The sequence below is a fragment of the Anabrus simplex genome, chromosome 1 (genome assembly GCF_040414725.1).
Source record: "Anabrus simplex isolate iqAnaSimp1 chromosome 1, ASM4041472v1, whole genome shotgun sequence".
In the NCBI taxonomy this organism is placed as follows: Eukaryota; Metazoa; Arthropoda; class Insecta; order Orthoptera; family Tettigoniidae; genus Anabrus; species Anabrus simplex.
Genome location: NC_090265.1, coordinates 1002119168 through 1002137010, shown reverse-complemented (window position 1 = coordinate 1002137010; position 17843 = coordinate 1002119168).

Here is a 17843-nt window from a genome sequence, read left to right as displayed (position 1 = left end):
GATCTGAGAATGTACTGGTGGTGTCCGTTCCTCAGCTCCTTATTATATAGGCGAGATGCCCTGGTGCCAGCAGTGGTGGTAAAACACACCCTCTTTTCAAAATGTGCTCCGGTAATACGCAACGTAGAGTGACGAAAAGGATTTCAAATTGTAGCTCCTGTATTCCCATTTTCACTGAGTGAATATTGTACCGGGCGATACACCTCCGCTCCGCTAATTCAAACATTGCGCCAGTTGAAACTCCTCTACTGGAGGAAGCTTGAACTTTAACTACAGTGTTAATTCTCAAGTTTCTCAGAAGATGTCCCTACTTGTAAATTTTGAAGTTTTCTGAACTGTGTCATTTTCGATGTATTTTTGTTTTGCCTGTAGTAAGAAGTGTGGACATTCTCTTCTAGATGGCACTACTGAAGGACTACAATTATGCACCCTCGTGCGAAGTGAAAGAACTTTGTTTGGGGATAAATTTTGGGTTCATAAGTTTGTTCTTTGTTAAATTTCTTTCAGTCATTGTTTAAGTTGGCAATATTAACCCTTTCTTTCCGCCAGTTTTGAATTTGACCAATAAGGAATTTCTGTAATTAATTTTCCACCAATAAGGTGTTTCTTCTTCGTCTAGTGTAGTAGTTTTTGCCATTATCCAATAAAATGCTTGTGGGTGGGTGTTATCATTCACGAAACGCCTCGAACTTTCCACGAGGGTATATAAGCTGCTGAGTTTCGGGTCTCCGGGCCACTTCTGTAAGATCTTTCATTGTGTACATTATGTAGCAGGGGGCGGGAAGCGCCTCTTTCTTCGGGCAGCAGTTCAACCACCAGGTAATGGCCTTTTAATAACTTCTTTTCTTGCTAGCTCAGCAGTTTAACTCTCGGGGCAGGTCCGAAGCCTTTTACCATGTAACTTTCCTCTAAAATGTAAAGACACTTGATATCTATTCTATCTTTTTAAACTACAAATTGGGATAGAGAGTGCTTAACCCTCTCGAGCTCCCACTCATATTGCTTTGAGGTGAACTTATTTTCACAACCGTTTCTTCCCTTCTAATGTAATGTAAATCGTTTTCTTATGTAAGTCACCTCTTTAGTATGGGATTAGCCCTTGCATTAGCGGCCTAGGGCCAAATTAGGTCTTAATAAAATGTATTAGGAGTGAAGTTTCGCCTCCTCTCAAGTTGGTATTTTGGAGGCCATTTAATTGACCTGTTTCTTTACTTAATAGGCCTCAGTAGGTTGGGTATTTTTACCCATGTTTTAATGTACTTGGAGGACAGCTTGAAAGTAGAATTTGGTGTGGCCTTTGATAGGCTGGAACTTTGAGAGCGGGTTGCTCTTTCTTAAAATTTGTTTCTGCGTGCCTCGAGGAGGCTTTACTGTGTAATTGGGAGCAAGAGCTCCTGGGCATGATTGGGGTCTTCTGCCCCTTTGTTGAATCTCGTATATGTGTCTAGTTGGGCTTATTGCTCAAGAATTGTGTGTCTGGCCCTCGGAGCCCAAATCCTGTAACAACTGTAATGGTACATTCTCGATTTGTTGCTAGGCTACTGAGTACCTGTTATATTTGTTATTTCTTGATTTTGAAAAAGAAAATATAACCTTGTTAAATTTTAAATTAACTTTAATTTCGTAGATTGAGTCCTGTTCATCCCAGCACCTTCTTTCACCTCTGCTAATCCACCAAACCACGGTAACAAATATTATTAAAATAGCTTCGTAGATCCTCAAGCAATCTTAAAAGCGTCCTTTTGTCTCCGTCGGTGAATGATGACGAGCGCCAGGGGAATCCTTGAGCTGGCTGCCAAGGTTGGGACCCAACATCTGGTAACCATTAAGACGGCCCCTTGTTACGGCGTAGCTACCGTTCTTTCAATTATGTAGAGCACTTCTCGGTCTCATCATTATGTGTAAAATTATCTGATGTTTGCACGTGACTCTCCGTTGAATATTTCGCGATTTATAATAATAATAATCAGGGGGAAAATCAATTGAACTCGATGAGTTGACAGTGGTGAATGAATGACGGAAATAGGGTATAATGTCAGTTCTCACGTTGGATGTACTCCCTGAGCTCTGCTAGTGACCTAGATTCTCTGTCACGTGGTAACGCGTCTCTTTCCGTCTCGCTCGTGCTTGGAGTGAGAAAACTTCGAGTACCAGCGCTCCTGCAATGCCTCGCTGCTAATTACCGACAACTAGAATTGGTTCGCGCGAGCCGGCATACTGCAAATCGCATCCCGGAGCGGGTGGATAAATCCTAACTTGGACCGTTTTTACCGCAGAATGACGCGAAAAACGGCATATTTCATCTCCTGGGTATCATGACATACTATAGGTGACGTTGTGAACGGTTACAATAGGTTTGATTGTCACCGAGGTGAATAGTGACAGGGTCCGGATGTCATTTCAGTCCGAGTTCAGCCCCATTCGGCATAGATGGCGGGAATGGGTGAAAAACATAATGTCCGTAATGGCAGAGATTTTGGTTAAAAACATAAAATCCGAAATGGCAGAGATTATGGACGTACAGTATGTGTAAAGGTTCCAAAATATTTCTCATCTAAACTTGGTACAAATACGATTTTCTATGTGGGAAAAGATACCCGCTGTATATAATAAAATAACACTTTTGTCTGTAATTACTCAGAATAAAAAAGAATGGTATTTCTGTATCGGTCGTTTCCACAGTAACAAGGAAATACACTTTTCTGTCTGTCTGTCTGTCTGTCTGTCTGTCTGTCTGTCTGTCTGTCTGTGTGTGTATGAATGTATGTACGTATGTATGTATGTACGTATGTATGTATGTATGTATGTATGTATGTATGTATGAATGTGTGTATTTATGTAAGCATGTATACATGTATGCATGTATGTATGTATGTGTGTATGTATGTATGTATGTATGTATGTACATATGTACGCGCATCACGAGAAAACGGCAGAAGTGAATCTAATTAAAATCGATATGTAAAGTCGGGAAATATGTCGCTACAGTCTAGGCTGCAAATAATTCTTTTCACGCTGAGTGAAATGGAACCCTTTGGTCCATATTGAGGGATACCTACCTTTCTTACCTATCAGCAAAGTTCATGAGATCTGTCTCTTGGGTCGTATCGGGTTCTTCGTCACTTGCTGAGGTGAAGGTGGGGTTTAGTAATTCTAATCTATCTACTTGAATGAAAGGTCTGTTTAAAAGATTTCTATTTATTCAGGAAATTTTGAAGCATTATGATATGTCAACGGTATCATAGAAGTCAATTGTGTCCACTGGACATCACAATTCTTTTTTACATAAAGGTCAGAACACTGGTGTGAGACTTTGACGTAACTGCCTGATGGGCATTCTTACTAGAAGCCATTGTCTCAATTATTAATTATTTAAGAAAGGAACGTCTGGAAATCCTTAAATTCGGCTTCCATGTGAGACCACATGTACCATCATAGTGATTCGTTATGGTCCAGCCCTCGTAACACGAACTCTGGACTCTGGGCCGTCCAATCGGTGTGTGCCACACAGTGGTTCTACGGCATGGACCCTTAATTGAATCGATGTGACCTGCGTCTATGTCATGGACCGACATCTAAACTTCTAAGTTACTTTAAAGTCATTGTGGATGATGACCGCAAGGAAAATGATGCTACAGTGGCATATGGCCCTAATCTGAGTCACTGAGGTTGATGACCCCCTGACCATCCAAGTTTCTAGGCTGAAGGCTAAACACAATTAAATTACATCGGTTGATGACCAAAGTTTCTACTTTACTATCCCCAGCACATTCACTGCTCAATCAATCAAAGTTCAATAATTACAACAATAGCAATGCTCACAAACTTTGTGGCAGTAAAATCGATTTCCTTCGGATATGTCCCCTTAATCATTACTTTACCATTTAAATATTCCCCAGAAAACAAACTAAGATTTCCAGAATGCATCTCCAAGTTATTCGCTTGATTAAAGTTATTTCAAAATGCGGTTTCACTGAATTTAATAATTAAATAAATTTAAATGATTTAACGAAATGTTAAAGAACAACAATTTATATCTCCGCGGACTCTGGTTTCTTCACAAATTCCTACGCAGCTGTGATGTAAATTCAATCATGTGATATTTATCTGGCTGGAAAAGAATTGTTACATAATTCATGTCCAGTTATATATCTTGTCTCATGATCTCACACTTTAAATCTAATCTAGTCCTAGCCATTATTAACACTTGGATATCCTAATAATCTACGTACAAACCAAACAACTCGCCATATAATTACGATGTCATATCTCGTCATACCATTTAAAAATTTTGCGCACCCCTCACAGACAAACCATAATTACAACCATCGCTCTATATTTTGGACAACCCTGAATTTGGTTACTCTGTTCCTTATACTCGAAGTTCGTGATTTCAAATGTTCATTACGTCCCCAATTAAACAAATTTTACAGTGTTCCACAATACTCAGGTTATTACCGGATATGAATTTCAACTAAATTCAACTTTTAAAGTTCTCCCCGGCCGAGAATACAATCTCAATTCCACGTGTGTCCCGTTATCTTACGGTGAAACCCTCTCAGCTGTGGCCTCTCGTCCCCAAGTTTGCTTGGCAGTAACATGAAACATCTGGTTTGTTCTACCTGACTGGCTCCTCAAAATGCTCCCTTTTAAACTCTGCCGACATAATTAAACAAATACGATATTCTAACCAACAAAATGCACAGATTATGCTTCAAGATGCCCACAAGAAATATACGCGTTGCAAATTATTACCGCCATGGATTTCTATATATTTCTTTCCATTCCCAACATTATAAAATATTCCTCGGGCTTCCATGTCCTGGCTTCAATGACAGTACTCTAACCTGATTCACAAATCTCATTTCGACTCACACGACAACCAACCTCTGTTCCCTACTCACAACTATCACCAACAAAAGATCTGGAATAAAATCCTTACTAGAATTCATGATGACTAATAAACACAGTGCATTAATAATGAACAGCTTCGCATAAAATTATATCGTATTTAATAACTGGATGTTCACGAAAAATAACTGAAAATTTCTACTAGATCTTTTATTGTCAGTCAGACACAGTTTAAAATGGGCCTAGAAAAACGTTTCACACCGTGACCAAATTCATCACACTAGATTCTCACCCGACAGCGCGCTTCCACTCGATTGAAAATGAGTAACCACGGATTTCAAAATTATTTACGTCAAAATTGCAGACAGAAAAATTTTACGTCGAATGAACATCTTAATTTGACATCACAAAATATAGGCAGAACACACACACGGAAATGGCGATCTACATTGGACTTGACATCACTTCGAAACCCTATTCAATAAATTTTTACAACATTATACGGCACTCGCAAGACTTCAAAAATTTATCCAAGTGAAAAATAAAACAAATGACTCTTTGAGTCGTACCCTAACATTTACAAAACTTAATAGGGGTGACCACTGCTTCTTATATCCCCATTCAAATACACTTTTAGAGATCATGAAACAAGATATAATAGGTAGTAAGATGGAAAGTCACATTACCTTATGTAGTCTCACCAGTGTTCGTCATAGGGCTCACCTGCGACCCTGGCATTTTATTTAGCCATTTTTACATTCATGGCTTTACAGATCATTATTATATTTCTTCAGGTTTCCTGGAATAAAGCATATAAAAAAAGAAATACCCTTCACTTGTTTGCTGAGTGCACACGATGGACTATAATTACTTCCGCACACGAATTACTTTATCACATTAGAATTTATTCAGTACTTTGACCGTCCTATCTGGTACAATTATTTCACTCAAGAAAACTATCTCCACATGGAGTCAAGACCCCAGCCACAATGGCTAAAATCTGCAGTTGAACTCAGTCTACTTTTATTGTTTGATTTCGCAGAGCAGCTCAACAGTTTTTCGTCCGCTTTGTACTAGAAATGCCGGAGAAGGAGACTTCGTCCTGGCGTCCCTCCATATTTATAGCTGTTACCCCCTCTCTTCGGGCATCTCCCTTTGTCGCCAAGAAAATTTCTATAAATTTTCTGACTTAACTAAACTGTAATTACAAGAGTTTTGAAAGTGACTACATACTTGCTACATTTCTGGCGGTAGTGTTCATGGATATTTAAAATTTATACGGGTTCGATTTGTGGGATAATTAACCTCCTTTGATAGGCACTATATATTTTTGACTTGGCTTGGGTCACGCCATGTACACGCGCTTTGAAATAGTTCACAAAAATGACTTGAGATTCTTCCGCCGTTGACACGTGTGGCTGACGTCACGTATCCCAGAGCGTGAGACCGAAGGTAATCACCCCCTCGTCACGTGTCAAATCCATGCTATCAAGAATCGAACTTCCAAATGATTTGTCAATTTATGCATCATGTTCTTAGGGCACAAAGTTCATGGGTTCAGTATGTATGTATGTGTGTATTTATGTATGCATGTAGCCTATACATGTATGTATGCATGTATGTACATATGTACGCGTATCACGAGAAAACGGCAGAAGTGAATCTAATTAAAATCGGTATGTAAAGTCGGGGAATATGTCGCTACAGTCTAGGCTGCAAATAATTTTTTTTCACGCTGAGTGAAATGGTGTTTTAGGGGAAGTTATATAGAATTAAATTACCGATCATTTAAATATTATATATTTTCACCGCACCGGCTATGATAACAGAGATATTCATGAATTTGCATTTTTTTCTTGCTGAGTCCATATCAGCGCCGAGTGACGATAAAATGGGTAAACTTAATGAAAATCGGTATATAAAGTCGGGGAATAAGGAACTACAGTCTTCGCTATAAGTAATTTTATAAGATGCCCTAATATCACAGAGTGAAGGCTTAGAACACAGAAAGCTCATAGAATTGGTCGACAATAACATTACATTGTTTGTTGTGATGTACTTTGTGCCTTCCCTTTCCACTCATCTCCGATAGGTGTGATTACTACTGCGTAACGAGTAGGCCTACAGCAGACTGCCTGTATATTGGCGAGAAATATTTGGGGAGTTAGATCTCCCCCTTCTTTAGCATGCCATTCCTTTGGTTTAAAAATTTTCTGATACTCTTGGTAGGTAACACACTAGTTCATCATAGCATTCCAGCTATTCAATCCCTACACTGAGGCACTGTTTGGAATGAAAAGTGTGCACAGTTAACGGAATAATGGCAGAGTAGTGTTCGCAGCTGTCTGCGGCCTGGTCATTCCAGCACAGGAACGTTACACTGTTTGATCGGCAGCGTAGTACTGTTCGTTAAGAGTGAGAAAAATGCGTAGTTTTTCATTTGATCGAGTATTATATATGAGTGCATTGTTTTTAATCGCTACATTCCTACTGACGTCATTGTAAGGTCCTATGTTGGCTTCAGTTGGGAAAATCACAAAGACAGTCTTTCTGAGAATTCCGTAGCGAAATACGTGTATGTCAGTGTATGAAAGCGACCAATATTAGTGTCGGATACATAGTTTTCGGGGTCGCTGAGATGAACTGTGAAACTCGGGATGACGTACTGGTATAAATCGAAGTTTACCTCCAGTCGGAATGGGTAGTTAGAAGAGGTGAAAAAGAATGTCCAAAGTGACCAAGAGAATGGAGTGTTTATGTTCTAGCATACCTCTCAACTACACGTAGTACGCATACAACTTACTACGTTGAGAAATATACTTGTGAAGCACCCCTAGCGGTGAGATGTAAAGGTTCCAAATATAAAAAATAAGAGAGAAATAGGTGGAATATAAACATAAAAGAAAACAACAAATATTGATTTACAGTCAATAGCTTTCAGGGCCATTGAGGTGAATAGGGACACTTCGGATGTCCTTTAAGTACAAGCTGAACCTCATAAGGGTAAGACAGGGTGAGAAGAAAATATCCAAAGTAACAGAGATTACGGATGTATGTGTGTATATTCCAGCACAGCTCTCAACCATAATGGGAACACATATGACTTACTACCTGGGAAAATATACTGCGGGGGAAAGGCACCTCTAGGAGGAGGGATGACCGGACGAGTTAGCTGTGCGGTTAGGAGCTAGCAGCTGTGAGCTTGCAACCGGGAGATAGTGGGTACCAGCCCCGATGTCGGCAGCCCTAAGGATGGTTTTCTGAGGTTTATAATTTTCACACCGGGAAAATGCTGGGGCTGTACCTTAATTAAGGCCACGGCCGCTTACTTCCCACTCCTAGGCCTTTCCTCTCCCATCGTCACCATAAGACTTATCTGTGTCGTTGTGACGTAAACAAAATTGTTTTCACGAATGGCCTACGTGACCATTCATATCTGTTTCTTCCGTAATTTGCTCTACCAGAAGTTGCAAGAAATTGTAAAAAAAAAAAAAAGAAAAGAAATGCGCGCGTGTGTGTGGGGGGGGGGGAGAAGGGATGACCTGTAATAATATTCGAAAACGACCGATATTATTGCCCAGTCTATAGTTTTCGCTCAGATGAATACTGACACACTGGCTGCCGTTCTCAAGTCGAAGTTCAGCCCCAATCGGAATGGCGGTTATAACGGGCGGAAAAGAATATCCAAATTGGCGGTGATTATTGATGGATGTGAGTATGTTCCACCATAGCCCTCAACCAAACTTGGTACAAATATGACTTAATATCTCAAAAAATACTGTGGCGGTAAGAAACCCCCTAGCACCCCTAGGGTTATGGAATAGGGTGTGGGTAACGTTTAAAAATCTAAAATTACCAAAATTAGTGTCGAATCTACAGCTTTTGGGATCATCTAGATCAATAGTGACAATCCGCGTGCCAATATAAGTCCAAGTTCAGCCCCGTGTATTTGTGTTATGTTCCAGCATAGCTCTCAACCAGTCTTGGTAAACATATGACTTAATATGAAGAAGAAATACTGTTGGGGTAAAACAACCATATGTGTGGGGGTTGGGAGGGGGTGACATGTAAGTATAATCAAAAACGACGAATATTAGTGCCGTGTATATAGTTTTTGGAATCGATAAGATGAATAGTAACACTCCGAATGCCGTTCAATTATTTGTGCTCCCACTGGTATGGAGGGTAAGAATGTGTGAAAAGGAAAGTGTGATGAATGTCCGACATAATGGATGTTCGTGTGGATGTTCGAGTATAGCTCTCAACGAACTTGCTGGTATATATGTTACTTACTATCTGAAAAACAATGTGGTGGTAAATGAAATTGCGTATGGTTTTGGGTGACGGGAGTGTCCGAGGGCATTTTTGGCTCGTTAGGTGCAGATCTTTTGATTTGACTCCCGTAGGCGACCTGCTAATCGTGATGAGGATGTGTAAGAGAAATTCACCCATAATGGCTAAAATTCCCAACCCTCCCGGAAATCGAACCCGAGAACCCTGCGTCCAAAAGCCATCACGCTAACCATTTAGCCACGGAGCCGTAAAATGTAGTGGTGAGACACCCCTAGTACCCGTAGATGACGCGGTGATGTGTGTTAAGTTTCGAAAACGACCTATATTAATGTCGAATCAATAGTTTTGGGTCGTTGAGATGAATTGTCACTCTGGATGCCTTTAAGTCGAAGTTCAGCCTCCTTCAGCATAGGGGTTGAGAAGCGATGAAAAAGGAAACGTCCAAAATGACCTATATAAATGTTGAACCTACAGTTTTTAGGTAGTTAAGCTGATCGGTGACAGTCTCAATAACAGTTTGAACTGAGTACATATATATAGCATGACGCATAAATACATACAGTTATAACTTATTTTTTTTAATTCCATGAAAGGATCAACAATTTCCCAGATAATCATGGGCTTTCACAAAGGCAGAGTTTAATGCGAAACTAAATAGTATCAAACTTCAACTAAACACATGACAATAACTCTAAATCTACAAAAGAATTCGTAATATATTAATCAACGTCAAAATAAATAATATAAAAACATTCACTTCAACTAGGTAATACAAAATTCCTTAAAATTCAGCATTCGATAAAGTACCCGAGTATAGCTTGAGAGAAGCCGAAAATGCACGTGACTTATTGTTAATCACAGAAATATATTCGTAATTCTAGCCCTCTTCGCACGAAGCAAGAGGTCTTTAGAACGTTCAGTAACAAGCCTTCTCTCTCAGACAATGCTAATGTGTATACGAGGAGAGTAGTGACGTAATGAGGCGATGAATACGCCCGGTATTATCACAGATCGTTTAAAATAATCATTCCCTATCATTCATTGATAGTAATGTCATTTTAACAAACCAGACCTCCCCCTCCAGATAAACAAATGTCACCCCTCCACACCAGCTGACCTGGGGTTTCACCCTTGTGTTTGGATAATTTTCCGTCCACCCTAAGGGGTTTCATCCCTTGCATATGCTGGTCTACTACACAACGAGGGTGTAGCTAGCAAATGCGAGTGATGTGTCATTGCCAGGAAGTATGTACAGACAGAGGTTACTAAAATTATATAATACAAACTACTAGAAAGTACCTGTTGTTCATGGCCGATATCACTGATTTACAAAGGGTATATATGTGACATGATGTTTACTGTTTCTCGTGCAGTTTTATTTCTGATTTCTAATCTGAAATACGTTTGCTCTATCACGTTAGATTTTGAAGATTTTGGAAAAGTATTTTTTGTTATGGAGCAGCGTTAATCGAGAATTGTTTTCATGGTTTCGTTATTTTTCAACCAAAGACGAATATTTTCATTTACTTCCTTTATAATGTCGATGACAGTGGGCAGTATAGGGTCCAGAAGTTGCATACATTCACCAGATCTGTTTTGCTACGTGTGTGGCTGTATAACAAACCAATCCAATATTTTCCATGTGTTGCATTTGCACGAATCTTAGCTAAAGCCATATTCATCAGTACTCCATGTAGCAATCAGTGCTCTAGTGAAACTTCTGTCTGTGAGTTGTTTCCCTTGATAAAATTTTAAACATACACTGATCAGCCAGAACATTATGACCACCTACCTACTATCGATATTAACCCGTCCAGGCGATAGCAGCGTCACCTGACGTGGAATGACTGCTAGTCAGACACATGCACGGTATGTGGTATTAGTGAGCGTGCTGTCCGTGTGTAGAATGGGGTAGCGCGTGATCTACCTGAGTTTGACCGAGGGTAGATTCTGATGACCCGGGGGCTCGGTACGAGCACTTCGGAAACTGCACGACTTGTCGGGTGTTCGAGGAGTGCTGTGGTGAGTTTTCAACAAGCGGCGAAACCAAGATGCAACCACGTCCAAATGTCGAGGATTTGGGGGCACCCCTCATTACAGATGTTGGACGTCGTAGGCTGGGGAGTCTGATAAAACAGAACAGGCGGCGAACTGTGGCGGACTTTAATGATGGGCACAGCACAAATGTGTCTGAATAAATAGCGCACCGAACACCCCTAAGGATGAACCTCCACAGCCGACGACCCATGCATATGCCAATGTTAACACCACGACATCGGCAATTACGACGTAAATGGGCGTTGGCGCAGTGACAGAGCGTTGCATGGTCTGATGAATCCCGATACCCTCTTCACCATACCAATGGGAGAGTGCGAATCCGTCATCTTCCAGGGGGACACCTCTTTGACACCGGTACTGCGGGACGGAGACAAGCTGGCGGCGGCTCAGTTCTGCTCTGGGTCCACTGGAGCTCGTGCAAGGCACCATGATAGCCGAGAAGTATCTTACACTGGTTGCAGACCACGTACACCCCTTCATGACGATCATATTTGCCGACGGCAGTGGTATTTTTCAACAAGATAATGCGCCATGTCACATGGACAGGGTTGTGAATGAAAGGTTCGAAGAACACTGTGGCGAGTTGCTATTGACGTGCTGCTCGCCAGATCTGAAACCGATCGAACACATCTGGGATGTGACTGAAAGTGGCGTCAGGGTTCATAACACCCTCCTCGGAGTTTACGGGAATTAGGTGACTTGTGTGTGCAGATGTGGTGCCAACTCCCTCCAGCGAGGTACCAAGGCCTCATTGCTTCCATGCCAAGACGCGTTGCTGTTTTTGTCCCTGCCAAAGGTGTACATACCGTCCATCAGGTAGGTGGTCATAATGTTCTGGCTGACAAGTGTATGTAAATGGCAATGTCGTATACCTCAAGAATGGTGGGTGATAGAGACAAATAATTTGCATATTTTGAATGAACATTTTTCAGTAGTCTTAGAACGCGAGTTGGATACCGAGATTTCCACAAAAAGTAATTTAATTGCTGATTAGTGTATATCGCGATGGCATTGCCTTCAGTTTTCACCCGACATTGACGTGTACACACTCTTGTGTTTAGCCTGAATTTTCGGGACCAAACGGATCCATATACAAATGCAAATGATCCACCAATTCAATTTACTATTTATTCAGGTAAACGTTGTTACGTGACAGCAAATACTAGTACTCTTAGTGGACATCTTCAGCTAAATACCATCAGTACTAAACCGCTTACACTCAATTATTAAAACAACAATGGAATTAAAATCCACGATACACAAGGTCTTCTATATCAATACATAAAGACCTCACAAGGTCTTTGATCTCACTACATAAAGACCTTGTGTATCAACACACCAAAGAACAGTTTCAAGATTTCTGTGTTTATCTTGCCAGTAATATGTGTGATTTTTTACTACCTGATAGATGCACTTTCTGTTCATATTTTAATTCGGCGTTTCTTTATAGATTTTGATGAGCCATGTACTACTTTTCCCATTGATTTTAATTCCATTGTTCTTTAAATAATTGAGTGTGATTGGTTCAGTGCTGATGGTATTTAGCTGAAGATGTCCGCTATCAGGTAACAACTTTTATCTGAATAAATAGTGTATTGAATTGGTGGATCTTTTACATTTGTATATGTTTAGTGAAGTCAATACGGAGCCAACATGAGAATTTTAATAAGCAATCAGGATTCGGCAAAATATCCAGTCGAAAGCACTAGGTTGGCGCGTACTCTGGAACGTGCTCCTTAACATTTAAACGCAGACTTTTCCGGAAAAATATTATACTCATAGAGATAGTAAATATGGGTTTTCTTGTAGAAAACTGAATTTTAAGTAAAAATTCTAAGCTTTACTTGGTGATAGGACTATCCGTTTGCACATTATTTTACTGTTTACAGCATTAAACATAAAGAAGTTCACTAATTGTCACGTTTAAAAAATAGCAAAAGGTTTGTATGTAAACTGTATTTATCAGAAATATCCATAACATCTTTGAGCTCCATTGATACTTTACAAGGCCGTACCGAGATTTTTTAAGGGGGTTACGATTTGATTGAGGGAGAGCTTTCGAAGTAAACTGCAATAACATTTTTTTTCTTTCGAATAGATTTTACAGAGCAGTACCTTTTGCAACTCAAGGGGTGAAGTTAAACGATAAATACATAGTGGTCTGGTCGGCAGAACACGCTTTAGCACGTGAGCGCAGTGCGACACAAAGATTTTTGTCTTTTGTTTAAAAATGGAGGTAACAATGTGTTACACTGTAGGTAATAAAATATTTAAAAATATTCTAGCGGCCCAATAACATGAAAATATTTCTATATGTTTACTGAAATTGATTTTATGATGCAAAATGTATTAAGAGCATAAGAAGCAATCCGCATATCTCACCCAAATTCAAATTTTCATTTATGTTTTCAATAAATTTGCTAACTAAATTCATAGATAAACATTTAAATAAGGCACAAATGTTATAGGTTAAATTCAATTGCTTATTTTGCAAATATTTGTTTCTCTAATATTTCTGATTTATTGCAGGCCATTTCAAAACCCGTATATATTGTTAAAATTTGTAAAGATCACTTTTATTTCGGTGGGGTTTTGAGCCCCACTAACCCTCCCCCATGGGTAGGGTCTTGATACAGTAGTTTACGGGTAATGATCAAGAAAGGAACAGTCACCATCTCATTTTAAACTATTCATCGATTTTCACAAGTTTCTAGTAATATTGCAGACAATATGTTTCCAGGTCAATATTTTTAAGAGAAAAAATAATAATATGACAGTTCCCTCGAAAAATATTCGTGCAAACTTTCATGAAATTCTGCCCATTAGTTTAGATATTGTTATCGTCACGAACGCTAGACAGACGGATATCATTTCACTTTAAAATAGAGAAGTTAAATATCCTCGCGAAGACGAAGATCCACAATTTAGCAACACATTTAGCGGAACAACATATTTAGTTAATACAACTAAAATCATTTCGTAGCCCGTGGAAGAGCTTTAAGGCTGGAATTACTTGAAGCTCAGATTGGTCCTGCCTGGATACCTCTCTATTGAGGTTTAATACACGACCAATTTCACCTGTAAATCTTATCGAATTCAGCTGAGCTTCACTTATGCCAATAAAGGCCTCCTAAAAGCTTATTGTTATATATATGATATACTTTTAGGACCCCAGCCGTGTTTTCACTGTTTGAATATTCTCAGACGTCTTCTGTCATACAGAGTAGTCCACCAACACCATAAGGTGCACCATAATCCTGTAATGGAAAGGCGCTGATATTCTTAGTTTCCAATACAGGATTATTTCAACGATATATTTGGTTTTCAGCACGACAATACAAGGGAAATCCTTAGCTTGATTTCAATGATAGAGGCTATAATGAATAGTGAGGTGATTATTGCTACGGATAGCACTTACGTTAGGACAAGGAGCGAATGTTAAGCCTATGAAGAGACATCATACACACTGCGAACTCCCTCCTAACTGCTAAGACTCGGCCCAGATCACATGGTCAAAGCCGTCAACAAAACCAGGCCGCGGAGAAGCTGGTTCATATTCCGGACAGTACTTTAAAAAAATGTTTATTACTGTAAACATGTTGTTGGCACATACCTACTCATTTCCAAAGACTGAATATTTATTTTTCGTTGAAAAGTTCCAGTTGTAAATGTTACGTAGAATGATTCCGTAAAGAGGACTACTTAAATCAATGGAAATTTTGTGTAATATCCTTGACAAAATTATTCCCGAAACGTCGAAATCAGATCGTGAAGTTTCTAATGTAATTGCAGATGGTGTGGATGAAATATGTGATTTCTTAATACTAGCACAACGGGAGACCCTCAGTGGCTCAGACGGCAGCGCTTCGGCTTCTCACCGCTGGACACCGTGGTTCAAATCCCGGTCACTCCATGTGAGGTTTGAGCTGGACAAAGCCGAGGTGGGACAGGTTTTTCTCCGGGTACTCCGGTTTTCCTTGTCATCTTTCATTCCAGCAACACTCCCCATTCTCATTTCATAGCATCTATCAGTCATTAATAAATCACTTTGGTAGTGGCGACCCCATTGTACTAATAGCCTATATATGATTAATTCATTACATCCCTGACCCGGTCAATGACTGGAAAAGAGGTTGTAGGTTTTAATTTTCACTAGTATAACGGATGACCGACTGATGTTGGCATGTTGTACAAGTGCCTGTATACCAATACAAATAAGTGACATTCCCGACAGCATCCAAAGAAGCCTCCTCATTATGACCAGCAGCATCTATAATGGGGGTCCACCCCCAAGTGCCTCAGTTGAAAGCTAACTTCTTTTACGGCTCCAGTACATGCAGGCTGTAGGTTTCCTTCTCTCAGAGAATAGCTTGTGAAACAGACGTTGAACCTGTAATGACTCCTGTCATTTATCTCTATAAATGAGTAACGTGACGACGTATTTACCAACGGGATACGCCGCTAGTATTAGCAAAATACTGATGTTCGCTCACACTACACGAGAGAATGAATATGCATTTAGCTGTGAACTCTTTTAAGAGCTGTGAAGTTCAGATTAACGCAACTCTGAGATACTATTTCAAATGATCGTTGTGAGTTTTAAGGTGCTGGTGGACCATTCTCTATTCCCTATCCTTACTCCCTCGACAAAAATTGGTGTTCTCCTAATCGCGGGAAAATACGTTTGAGAGAACTAGATAATCTATATAAATAAAATCGTAACGACCGTTTGTCTGTACATTGATTATTTTGGCGAAATTTCCGTATAGTTCTCCGTTTCAGGTGTAATAATGACCATCTGTATAATTTTTAGCTTTGGTGTCTGTTTGTCTGTTTGTTTGTCAGTTTGTCTGTTTATCTGTCCTTCTATAACTTGAAAACTACTGGATATATTTCCACCAAACTTCATATTTAGACTCCACCTGTCCTTGGGTAGGTTTTAGAGCAAATATCGTTTCTAAATCCCTGAACTGAGTGGGGATTTTTACGAAACCGAAACCGTGATTTTGCGCTCCCTCAAACTATACACAACCCAACTTAATGGAAATCTACCTGCCTTAATGAAAATTAATTTCTAAACCTTTTTTTCTCATGTGCATCATTTCTATAACAGGATTTAATAAGGGAGATATCATTAACGGACCGTTTTTCGGTACAAATCCCAGCGGACTTAACGCAAGAGCGTGTGCGTGTAAAGCATATTTCTTACAACTTGAAAACTATTGAATATATTTGAACCAAACTTTATATGTAGCATCCATCTGTCCAAGGGTAGATTTCCTTGGTGTCTGTTAGTTAGTTACTTTGTTTGTTTGTTCGTTTGTTTGTCTGTTTGTCTGTTTGTCTTTCTATAACTTAAATGCTACTGGATATATTTCCACCAAACTTCATATTTAGAATCCACCTATCCTTGAGTAGGTTTTGGGGCAAATATTGTTTCTAAATCCCTGAACTAATTGGGGGTCTATACGAAACCGAAACCGTGATTTTGCACTCCCTCAAAATATACACAACAAAACTTAATGGAAATCTACCTGCCTTAGTGGAAATTTATTTCTAAACCTTTTTTCTCATAAGCATCATTTCGATACTAGGATTAATAACGGAGATATCATTAACGGACCGTTTTTCGGTACAAGTCCCACCGGACTTAACGCAAGAGCGGGTGCGCGTAAAGCGTATATCTTACAACTTGAAAACTACTGAGATATTTGAACCAAATTTTATATTTAGCATCCACCCCTCCAAGGGTAGGTTTTAAGGTTTATACCATTTCAAATTCCCGCAATGGACTGGGGTTTATAGGGGACCGAAATGGTGATTTTTACTTTCCCACAATATATAAAGTACAAGACCAACCTGACTGGTAATCGATCAAATTGTTTGGAAATCCAATTCTAATTTCTTTTTCTCATGTGCATTTTTTAACGGGAGGATTAATAAGGGAGTTAACATGAAAGGTCGGTTTTCAGGCTAAGTCTAGCGGACATAGCCCAAAATGTGTTATACGTGGAGCATATTCCTTATCTATCTAGATAAATCATATCGTAACGACCGTGTGTCTGTGCATTGACTATTTTGGCGAAATGTTCGTACAGCTTTCCATTTAAGGGGTAATAATGACCACCTGCATATGTTTTAGCTATAGTTTCCTGGAAGTCCTAAATTTTACCCCCCCCCCCGCCGAAATCAAGATTGCCTCACAATCTGCCACACGAGGTGAATAATTGAAATTAAGCAAATTTATACGTTTTGGCCGGTAACCTACTGAGAAATTCCAAGATCTTTAAATATTTCACTTTTTACACGGAGTAATGTAGAAATATAGGCAATTTAATGATGGTGCAGACCTTCGTTTCTGGGTATTTCGCGGTTAAACGGTAAGTCCTATCACAAAACGGGTGGCACGATCTCCGTTCAATTTCGAGTGATCTCCATTTTTGGTCCTGTGATATTTTGTCGTCTCTCTCTCTCTCCCTTATAGAGTAGATTTGGCTGTATGTTTCGATGGTTCGTAAATGTTGTGCTTTTTACGCGTGTAGTACTTAGTTTGACACAATTATAGGAAAGGTAGAGTCATCGAATTTGGCACGCACATTGACACGACCAATGGCTATATGCGAACCCAATTTCATAATTCT